Here is a 16,998-nt window from a genome sequence, read left to right as displayed (position 1 = left end):
GAGAGAGTGAAAGTACACCGGTTTTACACTGAAGTTCAGTTACTGCCCAGTGTATATGACTGGGGGTGGCAGACAAATACTTGAGGGCCTATCCTCCTCCCCTAGCTACCCCTCTGCTCCTGCCCTCCATAATGGTACAATATTACTTCAGTTGCTGCCCAGTGTATATGACTACTCTTGTAGATAAGAATTGCCTCCATAGCATTGTAACAAGAGCTCACTGAAACACGACATTCACAGGACCCGAAGCACTTGATAAAGATGTCGTTGATTATCATTAGGCTTACGTCTAGAATGACTATATAAGCTGCTGTTATACGCGTGACATGAGCGAAAGACTTGTGACTTGACTTGACAAACATTGGCTTGATGAAAACACTGTGTTAAACTCGGCTCAAAGTTCAGCTTACAGTAACATTTAAATCAATAATGTGTCATCTATTGTCATTTGATGATAAACTACTAAAGGAATAGATGATTTTCAGTCGTATAAACCAGTGATTTCCATAAAAAAAACGAAACGTGTTTCACAAGTTACATATCAGAACATGAGAAAAGGGGACTTTTCAAATAACAGGGCTTCCCGTACTTTAAAGGTTGTTTGTTTTTTGCTTCTTAATATGAATATACTTATTCTCGTATCTATATTTCGTTATCATAACCTTACTATATTAATATGAACATATATTTTAACATCTAACCTCCCTTTCGTAATCAGGAACTTGCTTGCCTATTATTATCGCTATTTACTTAGCCTGCACCACAAACTAAATTTGTAACGTATACTTTACTACCGTTGTATCACAGTCACTGTTTACACAACAAACAAATACAAAGATCTTACGAAGTTTACCCAGTGGTATCGTATAATTGTTTCATATTTAGTTGATATTATCATTATTACGATATATGACTAGATATCTTTTAAAGATTGAAGATAAGATGTTTCAGTTCCATTACGTATTACATCATCTGGCTTTAAAAAGACGGATAACGAAGATTCAAGTTTTTTTCGAAAAGAGGGACATATTTTAGATGCGTCCCGATGAACTTTTTAGGGTACCTGTAAAGGGCAATCAAGATAAAAATATATTGTCCCTAATAATTGGCCTTTTCTAAAACAGATAACGAAATAATATTCTGAAGCTAACAGTACCTTACATGTTTCATTCTGGTTATATAAACGGCATATGATAATACTTGATACGGTTCCCGGACAACTCCCCCCTGGACGAATTCCCCTGACGATTACCCCCCCCCCCCTCGGAGAATTCCCACTCCGTACAATTCCCAACTATGACAACTTCCCCCGGACAACCCCCCCCCCCCCCGGACAAATTCACCAGGACAATCCCCTCCTTGGAAATTCGACGATTGATGGGCAGCCGATGTAGGCAGGGTTTAGGCTTTTAGTTCATTCAAAATGGAAGTGAACCTAGAACTAACTGCAACAGGAGATTTCCTTTTTTTCATATTGTTGTCGTGTCCCCACTGAATATTATATCCAATTAACACGAATTCAAAATGGACGCAAACGATTATTTTGAGGCTCTGTGAAAGCTCATTAACGATTGGTTTTATACCCTCAACATATCTTACAGGAAGATAGAAACATGACCACAGACAATCAAACTGGCTTATTGAAAATATACTTTGACGTACCTACATACCTGTCAACTCTCCCGGTTTTACCGGGAGACTCCCGGTTTTTACCCGAATCTCCCGGCCTCCCGGTTTCATATTCTATTCTCCCGGTTTTTCTAAGTTCTACACTTGCGATATTTCTGAAAATAGCCAACAATTAGTCCTATGCTTAGTAATTCCCCACAGTAACTCTGAACAGGAAAGGCTATATTCAGTGTAGTTCGCAAGAACAAGACAGACAGTCGGTCAAGTCTCAAGCTTGATGGGACTCTATCTAGCATACTAGCCATTAAGTCACAGTCACAGTACCCAGAGTCCACTGTCCCTGTTTCAAATGGAAGCCTATTATAGAAACCCTGTAGAAAGCGAAGCGAGCTGCTGTAAACTACAACAAGAAACACTGATTGGATGATTCTCTCATTGTATTGCATAAGTAGACTATACTTATTTAGGAGTATTTATATCATTTCAGTTGAAAATTACCAACCTCCCTATTTTCCCCCTGTTTTTTGGCCCTGAAAAATGTTATTCTCCCTATTTTGGAGTCAAACAGGTTGACAGGTTTGTACCTATAATGTCAAAACCTAGATATGACTCAATGTGACGTCATCAAAACTAAAAAATGAGGCGGATTGAACGAAATCAGGCTGTTTTAAGCAGAGACGATATGATATTATATTTAGTGTGGTAAATGGTTAAATCCAGATTTGAAAAAATGTCGCGCTACGCGCGATTATCTTTTCTGTCATCGCAGCTTTAATATACTGTAGTATGGTAGTTCTTTATGCAGCTTCAGTGATTTACTTTGAGAACGCGAAGTAATATTAGACTTCAATTCTTTGTAGTAGCGTATTGGGCATTAATGGCGATCGGGGGGGGGGGGGGCAAACTTCGCCCCATGTCAACAGTTTTAGTTCAGTTTATACGGGCCCAAACCACATTTGGGCGCCCCTATACCATTGCGCCCCTAACTATGCCACTGGTTCTTTGCTAGGCAATCCTTTCAAATAGCTTGTAAAACAGATATCACAAAGATGATAAACAGTATGATACTGTTGAATAAACAAACACCATCAGTATTTTTATCACGCCCCTGACTTACTGAAGTATGCTACTGTTGAATGCATCATCAGAGCGTGTGCAGAGATGGGGAGGGGGGGGGGTGCTTGGAAATGTTGGCTAAATAATGAAGACACTTTACTACAAAAAATGGCAAAATATTGCCCCATGTTGCATGTAAGCACACTTCCTTATTAACATATCTCACTACATTTCATCACATGTTGGACCCAACTCCCTTTCTGGAAATTTCTGACCGTAACACTACATAAATGCTACGGGCCGGGAATGTAGTGTAGCTGGCTATAATGCATAACAAGAATCTAGAGCTTCGTGATTCATTGCCTTTGGATTTGAAGCCAGATATAATTGTTTGACCTACCTCTGTTGACCTAAGGTGACATTTGACTTTAACCAAAAACAATAAGAATCATATGTTTAATATGGGTAATCCACCGCCGAAGTATTATAACGATCTGAACTTGCGTCATCCACTTAGAGTGGTTACAATAGGCGTCATAGACACACACACACACATGCATGCCTGCACATCTTCCTTTTGCCTCTGGCAAGGAATCAAAAAGTGGTTCTGAGCAATTTTCAGCGAAATCACATTTGGCCACGCCCCTCATGAATATTGATGAGATGAAGTAGGTTTATAACCTACACATTTTCCCCATCTCCCACCAATGCCACCAAAGAAGTTTGAACAAAATCGGAAAGACGGTTGCCGAGATATTAGCATTTAAAGAAATTGTTCGAAGCCCCGCCCACTCAGGAATATTAATGAGATTGGAACCACAAACAATAGGGAATACTTACTCACTCTGGGTAATCCACCACCCAAGTATGGGAATGATCAAACCCTGCGTCATTGACTAAGAGTGATTACGAGCATCTTTCAACGAAATTACATTTCGCTCCGCCCCTCGGCACCTCCCACCAATGCCACTAAACAAGTATGAACAAAATCGGCCATTCGGTTGCCGAGATAAGGAGTCCGTCTACTTATGAATATTAATGAGATTGGCCCCCAAAAACGATAGGGACCATCTACTCACTATTGGTAACATACCCACCAAGTATATGAGACCGATCGGATCTTGCATCAGTCATCGTGATTACAAGCTGGCGTCACTAAAACAAAGACAGACACACACGTGCGTGACTGCGAAGTGGGCAGAAAATGTTAAGGTAATCCAGCTAACATGCATGTGGAAAGAGTAAATAATTCTCACAGCAACAATGCGCGCGAAGCGAGCCAAATCTATTTTCCACAAATTTACTAACTTGACGCCCAAAATATTTTCATAGTAGCTATAGTATACACAATGCACGCGAAACAAAAAAGTGTTTTGGTACTTTGTCTCCTAAAATACAGTCGTTTTGCTATTTAAGCTTTTCAATTCAACGGTGTTCATATGTTTCACTACATTGCAAAAGTATTACATTGGTAGCGTGACAGGACGAAAGAGGTAATTCAGAGCTCTATGTAAGTAGACCAAAGTATACCAATATCTCACACCTGTATGTGGAATAATGAAGCAAAAGTCACTCTCTACAGGGCAGCCATGGTTAACACACAGAAAACGGAAATAAATCAATATATCCGCACAAAGATACACATTGTTCGTATCAGTAACCTCGCGATTATCTTTTTCTCAGGTGAGTTGGGCCTGTTGGTTGTGCTACTATAAAACACTATCGTACACACGCACAGTTTTTATTGGTAAGTAGCGTTACAAAATCGTCCCAATTGGGTTCTCCCGATTGACAATTATATGTGGGCCAACTGTCCGGGGGAAATTGCCCAGGAGGGAAATTGTCCCGGAGGGTAATTATCCGAGGGTAATTGTCCGGTAAGGAGTCGACTGTTGAAGGCATAGTGGAAAGGATTTGTCCGGGGGGGGGGGGAGTTTTCTGGGATTGGAATTGTCCGGGTGGTAATTATCTGGGTGGGAATTGTCCGGGGGGACTTGTCCAGAGAGGTAATTCTCCGGGGGGTAATTGTCCAGGGAGAGTTGTCCGGTCACCCTTGATACACAAAATCAGCAAAAGCCACATACACGGATGTCGTGTATGGAAGGTAAATGTTACATCCAGTCTGCATATGTGATCAAATTTCCAAATAACTATAGAACAACTGTGGACAAATACGTGTCATTGAAGTGCGCGGTGAAGGTGAAATTTAGTTAATTGTTGATATTCAATGGAGGAGTCTTCATTACCGCAACCTTTTTGACGTTATTTCGGTCACGAATAAATGAGTTCGGCGTTTGGTCCTTTAACGTAGACCAAAGGTTGGATATATTTCTTAACAGTACTCTAACTAGCAATCGCCTGACATATAGCTAAGAAGTTAGGTCTACACCATCACATATTATCCGGACAACCAAGCTCATTAACGGTTGTCAAAGAACGACTCACGCATGTTCCGGACCTGACAGAGAATACATGTCCTGGACACTGATTGGTCATCTTGAACAACATGGTAACGTTACTGTATCCTCGTCATAGCAATTGAATTAGGAAGAATGCTGACACAGTTTATCGCCGCTTGTTTAAGCAGTGAAGCCTTGAAATATAATGAAGGCGCTTTGCAGTGTACGCCAAAAAGCCAGATCATTTGTAAGACTGAATTTGATTTTACCCGTTTTTCGAAAGAGTAGGTGTACTTTGCACAACAGAGACATGTTATTGCGACCAGAGTGTTAAGTACTATATATACTCCTGACGTAAGAACCAACTTTGAAAACATTTTTTTCTCTCCTCAAATGACTCGAGTAAGTGGAGTGTTTGTGCAACTTTCATTGTATGGAAAGTGTCATTCCGGTATCTGAGAGGCATATGGCAAACATTTCATCCTGCTTGTATTATTTTAGTGATCCACTCAAATAGTGTCATATAGTTGTCCCTGAAAAATGCCGTGAAAAAGCATGCCTCCGTCCTCCCCACCCCGTTACAGCACACACCTATAGCCTTAGTGTAATACTTCCATATTAGCCTGTGCATGTAGTTTCCAGTTTAATGTTGCAAAGTGGGTATAGTAACCTATTTTCCTAGTATTACATTGTAAGTGATAAGCCCAGGACATCATAACCGTCATCTCATGTTATTCTGGCATGTTGATCTATCGTTAGGGATACAGCTTTAAGTAAAATGAGGTGTTAACATTTTTGTTATTAGGCTTTAGTCATATCGCATCCGTAGCCGGTCTAGGGCCTAGGCTAACTATATCCAGGGTCCAGTGAATATTAATACAGCTGCTGAGCAGACGACGCTAATAAAGTAATAAGATACCTATGTAATTGCTTCTACTATCGCTTCCTAAGAATTACCTAGGAACTACAGACTACTGCCACATTTTTGGCATCCAAATGCGGCGCACGATATCACCATTTCGAGTGATTAATGTCAACTTTATCACTTTAGTTATGTCAAAGACTTAGTGTTTGTATTACGCTCCGTTATTGTCTTCTCGTACAAGCAAAGCGCCACTAGTACGATGAGTGGCTTCGGTATATATCGCATGACGTCATTCTCCCTACTTCAAATTCTATGATCCTCGCCTAGTTAGCGAAATTTTACGAACATACGGTGATTTACACCGAAGGCCTGATGCATGATTAATCTAACGAATACAATGTAGAACTAGTCTATTATTGAGCAAATGTAACACCCTCCGGTGTATTAAAAAATCCTTGGTCGATTTCCTGGCCCTGATTCATAATTCAAGACATGTGATATACGCCATATAGGCCTGCGTACAGAGCAGCTAGCTGTGGAAACTGTGACTGTGTAGTGTGTATTATATAATACCATACCATTACGGGTTAGCTGTTTGTGCAAATAACACCGATCGTGTGTCGCTGCGGAAAAATACGATTAACATTTGTTGCTGGCGACTTTGTTTGCAAGATGTTTTTTAAATCAAATACGTTCAACTGTTACCTATCTTGTTCAATTCGAGAATTTCGAACCAAAGTAGAGAATTTTACGTATTGTTTTGAAGAAGTATTCTACTCAGGGGGATCTTTGTTCTTTACGTGTGCCAGTGCAGAATTAACTGTTTGCCGCAACAGTTCTTTGCTAATCTGGGTCTGGATTTTTTTCCTGCGTGGCAAACCTGTGAGTTTGAGATTGCTATGAAGAGTGTATGTTCAGCCGGCATTCACAAGCTAGCCATGCGGATGATGGAGCGGGCTAGTTTTCTCAATACATGTAGCGTGCATGCGCACTACAATAGCTAGAACGGTTGTAAATTCTGAATGTAATATCACCTTCTCCTCCCCTGTCTGGTAGAGATTTCTAGGGTGTATTGGACCTTCTTTCAAAAGCCATCATTCGATTTCTAAATGGATTTTATTGTTTTGTTGGTCTTCTACATATATGGTACTGTCATGGTTGAATCTTAATTTGTTCATTGTTAATAACAACGTTTACAGTGGCGTAGGAAGGTATTTTTGAGTGGGGGGCTGGAGACTGATGCCCGGCCTGGGGGAGGGGTGTCCCCCTCCCCTTTGGATTTTTTTTTTTGCATTTCCAGGTGGCCTCAGATGCAATTTGGTGCAATATAGCACACTTCAACACCCACTCCATTTTGTAAATAATTTTGAATATATACCTGGCCTTAGATGCAATTTGGTGCTCCAAATGAGTTTTTTTTTCTCATTTGGAAATGAACAAGAGCCCAAGGGCACTGTGGTTCCTTGCTTGGGGTATATGACAATACACATAATATTATCAAGCAAGATTGGGCTCAAATAGTCCAAGTAATTGTGGTCCTACATGTTCCCATAAAGTAACCAACACTATAGCCAACACTTTTGTGATCACAAAATGTGATTGGATTTTGGATCAAAAGGCACTTTTGAGATCTAAATATGGTGTCGAAAATGTAAGAAATATAAGAGACCTACAAGCGTGTCAACAGATATGATAATATTGGTGACCTCAGATGACATGACCTTTAAGTTTCAAAATGTTCCACCACCCCATTCACAACTTGTCCCAAAATATCAACCATGTCACACCTTGGCATTGAGATTTACTTGCATTAAATTAAAAAAAATTAACTTTGAACTTGTATACATTATAACGTCACACACAAAGGTCACCCGAAGGTCAACCAATTGACATTTTTGATCGGTGAGACCTAAATAGAGCATGACTGTAAAAATTCAAACATTTTTTATGTGCCCATTTTCTCCCCCCAAAATACTACTTTTTTAACATTAGCTGACCTTTGGTGACGTTGGACCACATGACCGTTAAGTCTGAAAATATTCCCCTATACCATTTGCAACTTGTCCAAAAAAATAAACCTTGTCACACCTTAGAACTGGGAGTTATTGCATTAAATGTCTGAAAATTAACTTTGACCTCATATAACTTCGCACACGAAGGTCACATGGGGGTCAACACATTGACATTTATGATCAGAAGGTACCTTTAACATCTGAAAATAGCATCGAAACTGTAAAAATCCACAAAACACGAAAAGGTCACCAGAGGTCAAATTGAGGTCAAGGGTCACCCAGATGCGGGTCAACAATTGGATTACATTGAAGCAACTCCCAACCCTAATGGACAATTTGTTCTCAAGTTATCGCAAAAATACTAGTTTTTTATCATTAATTGACCTTTGGTGACCTCGGATCACATGACCCTTAAGTTTGAAAATATTCCCCTATACCATTTGCAACTTGCCTCAAAATATCAACTGTGTAACACCTCGGCACTGGGAGTTATTACACTAAATGTCTGAAAATTAACTTTGACCTCATATAACTTCGCACACGAAGGTCAGACGGGGGTCAACCCATTAACATTTATGATCAGAAGGTACCTTTAACATCTGAAAATAGCATCGAAACTGTAAAAATCCACAAAACACGAAAAGGTCACCAGAGGTCAAATTGAGGTCAAGGGTCACCCAGATGTGGGTCAACAATTGGATTACATTGAAGCAACTCCCAACCCTAATGGACAATTTGTTCTCAAGTTATCGCAAAAATACTAGTTTTTTATCATTAATTGACCTTTGGTGACCTCGGATCACATGACCCTTAAGTTTGAAAATATTCCCCTATACCATTTGCAACTTGCCTCAAAATATCAACTGTGTAACACCTCGGCACTGGGAGTTATTACACTAAATGTCTGAAAATTAACTTTGACCTCATATAACTTCGCACACGAAGGTCAGACGGGGGTCAACCCATTAACATTTATGATCAGAAGGTACCTTTAACATCTGAAAATAGCATCGAAACTGTTAAAATCCACAAAACACGAAAAGGTCACCAGAGGTCAAATTGAGGTCAAGGGTCATCCAGATGCGGGTCGACAATTGGATTACATTGAAGCAACTCCCAACCCTAATGGACAATTTGTTCTCAAGTTATCGCAAAAATACTAGTTTTTTATCATTAATTGACCTTTGGTGACCTCGGATCACATGACCATTAAGTTTGAAAATATTCCCCTATACCATTTGCAACTTGCCTCAAAATATCAACTGTGTAACACCTCGGCACTGGGAGTTATTACACTAAATGTCTGAAAATTAACTTTGACCTCGTATAACTTCGCACACGAAGGTCAGACGGGGGTCAACCTATTAACATTTATGATCAGAAGGTACCTTTAACATCTGAAAATAGCATCGAACTGTAAAAATCCACAAAACACGAAAAGGTCACCAGAGGTCAAATTGAGGTCAAGGGTCACCCAGATGCGGGTCAACAATTGGATTACATTGAAGCAACTCCCAACCCTAATGGACAATTTGTTCTCAAGTTATCGCAAAAATACTAGTTTTTTATCATTAATTGACCTTTGGTGACCTCGGATCACATGACCCTTAAGTTTGAAAATATTCCCCTATACCATTTGCAACTTGCCTCAAAATATCAACTGTGTACCCAGTACGCATCACACTGGCGGTCCGCTGGCGTAAAAACGCTGGCGGTAAAACGCTGGAGGTCCGCCAACGGACCGATAGACATTGCTGCTTGGAAAAACCCAGCGTATTGCCGACAGCGGACCAACAGCGTATCGACGTCGTAAAAAAGCCGGCGGTTACACGCTGGAGGTCCGCCAACGGACCGATAGACATTGCTGCTTGGAAAAACCCAGCGTATTGCCGACAGCGGACCAACAGCGTATCAACGTCGTTAAAAAGCCGGCGGTTACACGCTGGAGGTCCGCCAACGGACCGATAGACATTGCTGCTTGGAAAAAAACCCAGCGTATTGCCGACAGCGGACCAACAGCGTATCAACGTCGTAAACAAGCCGGTGGTTTCACGCTGGAGGTCCGCCAACGGACCGATAAACATTGTTGCTTGGAAAAACCTAGCAGAATTCCGACAGCAGACCGACAGCGTAACGCCGTAGAAAATTTCCCACAAATATTATGTTATGAAAGTCACTCAGCAATTTACACAAGTTTACATACACATTGACCATCGGGTCTGTCCAAAATCTTAAGTCTTAATGTGAAAGTTTAGTTAAAGATGAATTTCTATTAAACTATTTTACCCGTGCTTTTTGTATATATTTGTTCCTGTGGAGAGAATAATTAAGAATACTTGGATTTTGTGTAGTATTATAGGCCAGGTTTAGGTGCGGCTGCATGGGCTTATACGTTATTAGGCAACGGCTGGTGGTCCGCTAACGGACCGATAGATACTACAGCTGGCTTGTAAGTCCAGCGGAATGCCGACAGCAGTACCGCCGGAGGAAATATTGGATAGCTTTTGTGCAGAATTGGCGGGAAGTTACCTTACCAAACTGGCACAATTAACAGAATAATATTTTCCTAAAACCTATATTCGCCAATAACTATAAGGTAATTAAAGATTGAGCTAACTCAAAGTAGTTAAATTTTGCTTACCATCTAATGTTATATATATTATCATACACTACATAATATTTGAAGGGGAAAAAAATACTGATCGAACGAGTCTGACGGATACCACATGAAGAAATCTTGGCAAGCATTTGGGCAAAATGAGCGGGTAATACCCTTAACCACAGGAACACTTACAAAATAATATTTTCAACAAATTCAAATTCTGAAATAAATATTAGCAATAACGTTATAAGCGATATTCAAATACTTTAATAAATTTCAACTATCCCAAGAAGTATTTATTAATCAACAATTTAGCGTAGTTGAGAGAAAACAGTTCAGAAAACATTTTTCACTGATCGAACGAGCCTAGTATAACTGGCATCCAATCGCTAAACCGCAATGCTCAGTGTCCTCAGATATAGCAGCTAGTTTGAAAAGCGGTCGCTTTCGTAATCCGTTACAACTCTTTCGATGTTGGATATCCTGATCAATTGTTTTGAAAGTACTTGCAGTCTGCAGATACAAATTTGCTTAAGAGGTATGTACCTGTTTTTTCGTACTAAGGGTTGACAGTTGTACATTTGATTTCGCAAGTATTTGAAGTGACTATTTTTTTAAATAAACTTAGACGTAATCTAGCGTTAGGCTAGAATGTATCGCTTAATGAGAAGCCTTTCGCGGTGTATGAATTACACCTAGCCTACAATTTGTAGGTGTTAATTGTGTTAGGCTGAGCAATAACGATCACACATAAAGGTAAACTAATGACCGTTGTTTGTATAATAGCTAGGTTATGCAATGTTATGCCGAAACATTTGTTTGCTGACTGTATTAGAAGAAAACTGTTATCTGCAGAAGGTTAATACTGTAAATATTACTAGATGACTATGGGAGGCTTCCTCCTAATTTTAAATATCATATTCTGAAATATATATTACTTTACTAGTAGTACAGTACTACTACTAGTTACTACTAGTAGTGGTAGTACACTAGTACTAGGGGCCTAGGCCTAGTTTTAAATCATTTGGTATGTTACAGTATTGAAAAATCATGGTCATCCATAACTTTTAAGAAATAATGTGCTGTTTTATTTGTTTATAGCTAGGCCTAGGCTAGTTAAGAAGGTAAAGACTCAATGTTAAAACCTTATTAATAATAATATAAGTATGGTTGTTTTTAAATATCAGGAATGGGTTGGTGGTTAAATCTTTTTGGATTTCATGTTTAGTGCTTAGGCTTCAAAGTTTTTGTGACAAATTAAGCATTTTGGAGAACAATAGGTCATCGTCATCATAGTTTATGAGTACTCCTGTGGAGTATAGTGATAGGCTACCCAGTAGCGTAGGAAGGTACTTTTGAGTGGGGGGCTGAAGACTGATGGCCGGCCTGGGGGGAGGGTGCAATATGGCACACTTCAACACCCACTCAATTTTGTAAACTTAATTTTGTATTGTCACCTGGCCTTAGATGCAATTTGGTGCTCCAAGTGAGATTTTTTTCTCATTTGGGAATGAAAAAGGGGTTTTCTGACTTGCGAAGCCAGGGGGAGGGCGGAATGATACTTCCGCCCCTCCACATTTTTCACTGGGGGGCTGGCGCCCCCATCCCCCCCCGGTTCCTACGCTCTTGGTGATACCAACCAACACGATAATGAAAAATATTTCATATCTAGCCTCTAGGCTTCTAAAAAAATTGTGGCTGCCTTATCTCTTTTTGTTGCTTTTTTGTCTTAGCTACTGTCAATTTGAAATATTTGCATTGGGTCTATTCCAGTTTGTGCTCAGTTTCTGGTGAATCATTCTGCACATGATTTCCAAGAAAATAACTGCCTACATTGAAGTGATCCTCAGTTAAAGTAAAGTATATTTGCCCAATAGCTGAACTGCCTCTGTGCTATGTCTGTACTGCGTGCCACTATTTAACTCTATGGAAAGTTACTTTAAAGGGTTCAAAGTTTAAAGTGCTGCGGGGGGAGAACTGTTTAAATTCCTTGGCAATAAATCATTGAAAGCATAGTTAGTGGAGGTAGTTTAGGTTCAATTTGCCCCTCTATTGTATTCCCAGATGAATTAAATGGCAATGAAAGTAGATACAACTTTCGGCAAGCAGGAGGGTATGTTATTCTGTTTAAAAAGCTCTGCAGACAGAGTAACGAATAACATGATTTGTCTGTATTTGATGATGTAAATTTGACCTTATATAATAGTTCTCCCCCCCCCCCCAAAAAAAAAAAAATTAATCCAAGGGTTAATGCCAATTGTTAGTAATGGATACAGAATGAAGAGCTCTAGATTATTGTTTTTGGTTCTTTTTTTGCAGTAGATTAACAGGGAAAAAATGACTCATGTGAAATCCCTGGCGAACTAAACAAGGAAAATACAAAATGAGGTTGATGGGCATGTCAACACTGTTTTACAAGAAACATGCAATAATGATAACAACTTTGAGCTGCATGATGACACAGTTGAAGTTAAGAGTGAAAGGATTATAAGTATATAAAGGAGCGACAGATAGCCATTCCTCTCCTGCACAATATGTTGTTGTGAACTTATTTACTGTTAACTTTAATTTGAAGTATGGAAACACCAAAGTATGCTGCTGTTGTTGTTTTTTGAGGAAGATGGAGTCAGCAGATTAAATCACAATTTATCAATTTTTCCAGATCAGGATTTCAGGAACTAAGTTAGAAGCCAGCGCGTTACTATTCCTGTGGGATCTTTGGAGGAATTTATTAACCTGGATGACTCTATTGAAACAAACAAGGCTTTGGAAAGATATTTGGTAAGTCAGTTTAAAAGTGTAAGGAAAGTAATCAGAAAACAGTTTTCCAGAGTGTAATGTTAGTTTATCATTATAAATTTGAAGCCAAGTCAGGTTTTATTGTGTCAGTGGTCTGTACAAAATAAAATATTTCCTGAGGGGCTAATTTCCTTTTCCTGGGAGAAAATTAAAACTCTAAGGTAGTAACAGACATGAAAGCATTTAGGTAACAAGAGTTTGGCCAGAAATGATTTTACATTGCGGTGCATTCTACAAAAGTGGGCTGTTAAATCAATCTTGTTTTTGACTGGACCCAGAAAGGAACATTGCAGCACTGCATTGCTAGTTCCTCTTAAAATATTGATAAGAAATTAGCAAAAGATGCCAAAGTTTGGATGAAATAGAATTACTTGAATATTTCTGTTTGTATAATAATTATTGAATGGTTTCTGATTAACTTTTCTTTCTTTTTGTTGTTTCAAGAAGAGAAGACTATCAATTCTTGGTGGCAACACGTTGAAGGAGTGCGTTAAAAGAATCATGGGTGATTTATTGGCAAATGCAGTTGCTACCACACTGAACTGGACATGTACCACTGGGAAAACAGCCTTTGCGAAGCTGCATGTATGAAATACATAATTGAAAGTGAGTTTATATGTGTCATTTTTGTTTTCAGCAGCAGTGAAGAGAACCTTGAGTTGTGGGGAGGGGGTTGTGCATTTGACTCATGGATCGGCCAGCTTTTCAATGCAAAACCCCATCAACGAGAATTCTTGCTTTAATATACATTGAATTCTGGTCATTTAAATAAGTTACTACAAATATATTTTGATGTAAGATGTGTTGTTTCAGATGCAGTTGAAAAGCAGCATTCAGCATTGATTTTAAAGTTAATTCACCATATGATTTTATTGACCAGTCCATTGTCACTTTCTTTCCCAATTGATGGGACCTGGATTTGCAACAGTAATGCATGTGTTCAGTATAAAATGAAAGAAGGTGACTGTCAAATGCAAAGGAAATATTTCGTATATCACTGCAAAAATGGTAAATGTGTGAAAATGTGAATAATGTAGTTTAACCAATTGTGATCATAATGTGAGACCCCAGCCGATACTCATAGCCAGTGTTACAGTTGGCACAGTAATTATCAAAAAGATGTGACACGTTGAACTAAGAGTCAGACAGGTGAAAATTTGCTGTAATTTAAAAAAAAAAAAATAGTATATATATTAAATTTTATAATTTATTTTTTTATTTTTTTTTTATTTGCATTTACAAAAAACTTGCCACCTGTAACACATGTTACTGTGTTACGAGCAGTTACAGTAGTAACTGATGCATGGTTGTGGAACATGAACAGTAGTAACTGTCCTAGCTATGAGTATCGGGTAACCCATTATTGGCTTCATTTTACTGCTTGTGTAGAATGCAATCTTTTATGTAATGTTTTGTGTAATGTGTTTTGTATTAACAGAAGCTGTACGGAGGAACTGCACAATCGACTTCATCTGATATTCAGGCGGCGGTGGTTAGATTTCTGAAGGATGCATCAGATTGTCAGGGAGGGCGAAAATCTCGGACTTCACCACAAACAGTTGACGAGTGAATTTCTTTAGTGCTGTTGCAATATTTAACGCTGGAACTCATTTTCTCGCTTTGTAATTTATAGGCGTAATAAAATGATAGCAACTAATTTCACTGTGTTAGTCATTATTTCTTCATATGTAACCGCATGTGTAATTCAGTAAAATCTGCAGGTAGACCAATAGCTCTGTTCTAGTAGTACACCCCAAACAAGCTGGCACTCTTGCTAGCATTCCCTTGACAATGTGCTGGGACAAAACCAGATATTTGACGGACAGTTTTCTACCGGAACACAGATATTTGGTTAGCAATTCATGTGAAGATCTCTGCCTAGCGGGTTGCTGGCGAAATACCAGATTTGGGCTAGCAGGTCGCCAGAACACTGGATATTAGCTAGTGGATAGCCAGTGGCTCTCTCCAGTGGCGGAGATTTCTTGTCAGAAGTGGGGGGGTTGCAGGCCATTGATGAAATAAAAAGTCATAACTGCTGGCTCACTATCTAAGTGGAGGGCCACCATATGTTGGCGCGAAGTGCACAAGAATTTTTTGGCAAATATTGCCTCCCAGATTGCAGTAAATGGCACTGCCCAGGCCTTGAAAAGCTGGATTTAACCAGGGGTGTATGCAGGATTTTCTAACCCGGGGGGCGCGTATTACTATCTAAGCGGAGCGCCACCATTGGTTGGCGCGCAGCGTACAAGAAAATTTCTGGTTTTGGTACCCCCAGATCACCGGAAATGGCACTTGAAATGGCTTGAAACTGACCAACCATATGTACACTTTTGCCTGACAACCAAGTTTTTTCCAAATACTTTTTTTTCTCATCTATAACCTTTTTGAAGATTGTCACCAGTCACACATCATGTTCGACTTCATCACATATCCTGTGGATCATTGCTTTTGTAGGTGATTCTTCATCGCGGCCCACAATATCCGTCAGCCCCACTGTTCAGAATTTGAAAATTCACAATTCTCGTGAATAAATTCACTTCAAAACATACCCATAATGTTGCACAAAATATCATCTATGGACAACCGATATAGAAAAACCTCCTTCAAACCCTAACAGACGGGTCAAAATTGCACGAGTATGATGAAGTATGATGAAGAATGTTGGTTAGGGAATTTTCGAAAATTCAGACGGCTACTAAAAACTTTCGTTGAAGGAAATAAAAATGTACCAGATATTTCCGAAACTGAACACTACACACATCGACAGTTTTGAGCATGGGCGCAGATCAGTCTTGGATAATGGTGGGGACGCGTGTCTGTTCTATGACACTATCTAAGCGGAGCGCGACCATGGGTTCGCGCGTAGCGTACGATTTTTTGGGGCAAATATACCTCCCAGATCGCCGGAAATAACACTTCCCAGACCTAATGATGCTCCTAAACCTCCTTAAGTTTTAGATCTCATTGCTTAGAAATTTAGTTTGGAGAAATACATGGGCGTCTGCAGAAAGAAAATCAGGGGACAAATAATCCAAGTAGACTTTTGTATATACGATGGGTCTGGGGTCCTCTCCCAGAAAACAAATATAGACTGCCGCAAATGCGATTTCCGTCCTATATTTAACAACTGTGGATAAAATACAATAAAATGAGAACTGCTGCATGTCATTTGCACAATGCTGGATCAAACTTCGCCAAAGTTCCATACAGGGGAACTTGAAATGCAAAGACAAATTGGTGGGGACACGGTATATCATGTCCCCACTACTGAAAAAGTTGGTGGGGACGCGTCCCGCTGTCCTCACCAGGATCTGCGCCCATGGTTTGGAGGCTGTTTATCGTGGAACGCCATTTTCATGCTCACTGATATGATGTGATATCTGCTGTTTGCTTTACAAATTCGTATAATTTTGTCACTGTTCCTCTTCCTCTTCCCGTTTTCTTGCCGTATTTTCTACTCCATCCTTTGGTCCTTTTCTCTCTTTCTTCTTTTTCTTTTCCTTCCTTCACCTCGTTGAAGTTGGCAAGTGTATACAGTTCCAAAGCTATTCAACAGCAACAAAACGTTATTTTGTGTATTTCTGTTGTGGGGTGAAGTTAGCGCTATGAGCTACAAGGTCCAATGCGCAAGGTGGG

The 16,998-nt window shown here is 39.6% G+C and overlaps 3 protein-coding genes and 1 long non-coding RNA gene across 23 annotated transcripts in view; 2 read left to right on the top strand and 2 right to left on the bottom strand.

Annotated features, from left to right (window-relative positions):
- LOC139970082 (uncharacterized) overlaps positions 1 to 16,998 on the top strand; it is an 892,672-nt gene that overhangs the window by 293,452 nt on the left and 582,222 nt on the right. The window lies entirely within an intron of this gene.
- The window catches only part of LOC139970035 (NLR family CARD domain-containing protein 4-like), a 545,770-nt gene that overhangs the window by 454,071 nt on the left and 74,701 nt on the right, over positions 1 to 16,998 (bottom strand). The gene's annotated exons all lie outside the window — the stretch shown is intronic.
- Positions 1 to 16,998, bottom strand: part of LOC139970054 (uncharacterized) — a 116,541-nt gene that overhangs the window by 78,757 nt on the left and 20,786 nt on the right. The window lies entirely within an intron of this gene.
- Positions 10,717 to 15,313, top strand: LOC139970095 (uncharacterized). The gene is made up of 4 exons (XR_011793987.1): positions 10,717 to 11,101; positions 13,226 to 13,344; positions 13,807 to 13,968; positions 14,801 to 15,313. It is a non-coding gene; the product is annotated as an uncharacterized lncRNA (long non-coding RNA).

The sequence above is a fragment of the Apostichopus japonicus genome, chromosome 7, assembly GCF_037975245.1.
Source record: "Apostichopus japonicus isolate 1M-3 chromosome 7, ASM3797524v1, whole genome shotgun sequence".
NCBI lineage: Eukaryota > Metazoa > Echinodermata > Holothuroidea > Aspidochirotida > Stichopodidae > Apostichopus > Apostichopus japonicus.
This window is presented reverse-complemented; position numbering and strand designations above follow the sequence as displayed.